Source organism: Oryctolagus cuniculus, chromosome X (genome assembly GCF_964237555.1).
Source record: "Oryctolagus cuniculus chromosome X, mOryCun1.1, whole genome shotgun sequence".
NCBI classification, from domain to species: domain Eukaryota; kingdom Metazoa; phylum Chordata; class Mammalia; order Lagomorpha; family Leporidae; genus Oryctolagus; species Oryctolagus cuniculus.
This window is the reverse complement of record NC_091453.1, coordinates 133,713,574-133,716,897: the sequence shown is the minus strand read 5'-3', so window position 1 is coordinate 133,716,897 and position 3,324 is coordinate 133,713,574.

Below are 3,324 nucleotides of genomic sequence, written 5' to 3'. Positions count from 1 at the left end.
GGCCTGGGATAGCAGTAGAAGATGGCCCAAGTCCTTGCACCCCTGCACCCACGTGGGAGACCTGGAAGAAGATCCTGGCTCCTGGCTTCAGATCGGCACAGCTCCAACCGTTGTGGCCATCTGGGAAGTGAACCAGCAGATGGAAGACCTCTCTCTCTGTCTCCACCTCTCTCTGTAACTCTTTTAAATAAATAAAATAAATCTTTAAAAAAAAAGAGAGTAGAGTTCTTGGGGCATAAGCTATAGCTTAAATGGACTCACAATGGGGGAAAAAAATCACACAGCCTGGTCATAGTACAGGAGATCAACTGGACCCCTCAGAGAGACATCTGTCTTCAGTCCCTCACCATTTCATGGGAGAGGAAGAAGAGTTATTTTTTTGCAGTTACAGATGAGACAAGGAGAGGGCACTTGTCTAGCTCACGACTAACCTCTAGAATGTTGGTGCCTGATGATATCACTCAACTCACTAGACTTGTTATTTGTGGATATGTTGAAGTGTCCTGGAATATCAAAGACCCAGAGTGTGACCAAGCCTTTTCAACTTCATTCTAAAATGTCAATACCAAAGAAAAAGAGAAACTGGGAATGAATGCTTCTATCATCCCATAATTTTTTTAAAGTAGACATTTGTTTTTCTTGTCTCTGCTTCTCTGGGCCACACACTGGGCTTGACACATAGAAGACTGATAATTACAGAGGTCTTCATATACTCGCCTGAGGAATCAGGACTAAAGGGGATTCAGGAACATGAAAGCAGAGTTCAAGCCTATGTATATCCATGAGTTTTATTATATTTGATGGGAAAGGGAGAACTTGTGTGTACTTGGGTGCCGAAGGATCACAAGGGTATAATAACCCACATAAAGGCCCAAGATTAGTTTTTCTAAATTGAGAGTGGCCTAAGCAACAAAAACATATGGTTCACAGTTCTGGAGGCCAGAAATCTGAAATCAAGATCTCAGCAGGGGCATGCCCTTCCAAATTCTCTAGGGGAAGATCCTAGCTTCTGGTAGTTTCTTCGCTTATGGAAGCAAAACTCTGATTTTGAGACAGGGTTCTCCCTGTGTGTGTCTATCTCCAAATTTCCCCTTTTTCTAAGAACACTAGTCATATTGGATTAGAGGCCTACCTTACTCCCATATGATCTCATCTTAACTAATTACATCTACAATACCTTATTTCCAAATAGTATCACATTCTAGGGTACTGGAGATTAGAACATCAGCATATAAATTGGGGGAGGGGGTATCACAATTTAACCTACAACATCTAACTACATATAACCTCTAACAGGCATCTTTCAAGAGAAGAAATTCAAATGACCAACAGACACTTGAGAAAATGCTCAGGATCACTAGCCATCAGGGAAATGCAAATTGAAACCACAACGAGATTTTACCTCATCCCAGTTAGAATCCATACAGAAATCAACAAATCATCAAGGGTGACGAGGATATGGGGGAAAAGGTACTGTAATGCACTGTTGGTGGGAATGTAAACTGGTAAAGCCACTGTGGAAGACAGTATGGAGATACCTCAGAATCTGAATATAGACCTACCATATGACCCAGCCATCCCACTCCTGGGAATTTACACAAATCAAAAGAAATCAGTATATGAAAGTTATCTGTAACCCCATGTTCATTACAGCTCAATTCACAATAGCTAAGATATGGAAGCAACCCAGATGTCCATCAGCTGAAGACTGGGTGAAGGAACTATGGTATATATACACTATGGAGTACTACTCATCTGTAAAAAAAATGAAATCCTGTCTTTTGCAATAAGATGGCCACAACTGGAAACCATTACACTTATTGAAATAGGCTAGTCCCAAAAAGACAGATATCTTATGTTTTTCTTGATCCAAGGTAACTAATGGAGTACCTGAAATATAGTGTATTGGAGTGAAATAGATACTTTGAGAATCAATGATTGTTTATAGCCCTTGTCTCTTTTCATTGAAGAACAGTGTTTTGTTCTATTTTCTTTTGTTTTCTCTTCATTTTATTTGTTAAACTCTTTTACCTAAGGTAGGGTTAACTATACTACCTTTATGTGTACTGAAAATAGATCATTGTAAAAATTAAGAGTGGGAATCTGAGAGGGAGGGGGAACAAGAGTTGGAGCGTGGGTGGGAGGGAGGGTGGGGGGGAAGTGCCACTATATTCCTAAAATGGTATAAAGGAAATATATGAAATCTGCATAACTTAAATAATATATATACATATATATATGGTAATGAATGATGCACTCTCTCCAAATTTACCAATTCTAGACAGCTTCATGGACAATTTCTACTGCATTCATTGAATCATATACTCTTATGTAATATTAGCTGTTACAAAGCCCAGAAAATGGTAGAAAAGTTCCCCCCAAGTCATTGAGCACTTATTATAATAACAAAATCAGATGATGATGATCCACTACAAAGAAAAATATAGATCAACTATAGGCAAACATGCCCATGTGCCAAGTTAGGATTGCCTTCTGTTTTGTATGGTCCATAGTTTTTAAATATTTTAAATTGAGGAAAAAGAAAAAAATATTTTCTGATTTGTGAAAATTACATGAAATCCAAATATCAGTACCTCTAAAAAAGTCTTATAGGTACACAGCCAACATTCACTCATTTACATATTAACTTTGATTGTGAATTCCTGATCTATACCAATCACTTATAAATATAAATATTGAAAAAAATCTTATTTATTATAATTACAACAAATTAATTGAACCAAAAATGTGTTCAAATAAACATATGCAACAAATTATTGCTTATCTTAGGATTCATGAATGATTTATCTTTAAGAAATCCACAGGGTGTCCCACACAGGTGCAGGGGCCCAAGGACTGGGGCCATCTTCTACTGCTTTCCCAGGCCATAGCAGAGAGCCGGATGGAAGTGGAGCAGCCAGGTCTTAAACTTGTGCCCATATGGGATGCTGGCACTGCAAGTGCAGGTGGCAGCTTAACCTGCTACACCACAGCGCTGGCCCCAACAAGAATGTTTTAACAGCTTGTGTGTGTGTGTGTGTGTGTGTGTGTGTGTGTATATATACATATATATATATATATATACATATATATATATCACCAGCAAAACTAAACTAAACGAACTACTAAAAGATGTACTTCGGGGCCAGCGCCGTGGCTCACTTAGTTAATCCTCTGTCTACTGTGCCGGCATCCCATATGGACGCCAGGTTCTAGTCCCGGTTGCTCCTCTTCCAGTCCAGCTCTCTGCTGTGGCCCAGGAGGGCAGTAGAGGATGGCCCAAGTGTTTGGGCTCCTGTACCTGCATGGGAGACCGGGAGGAAG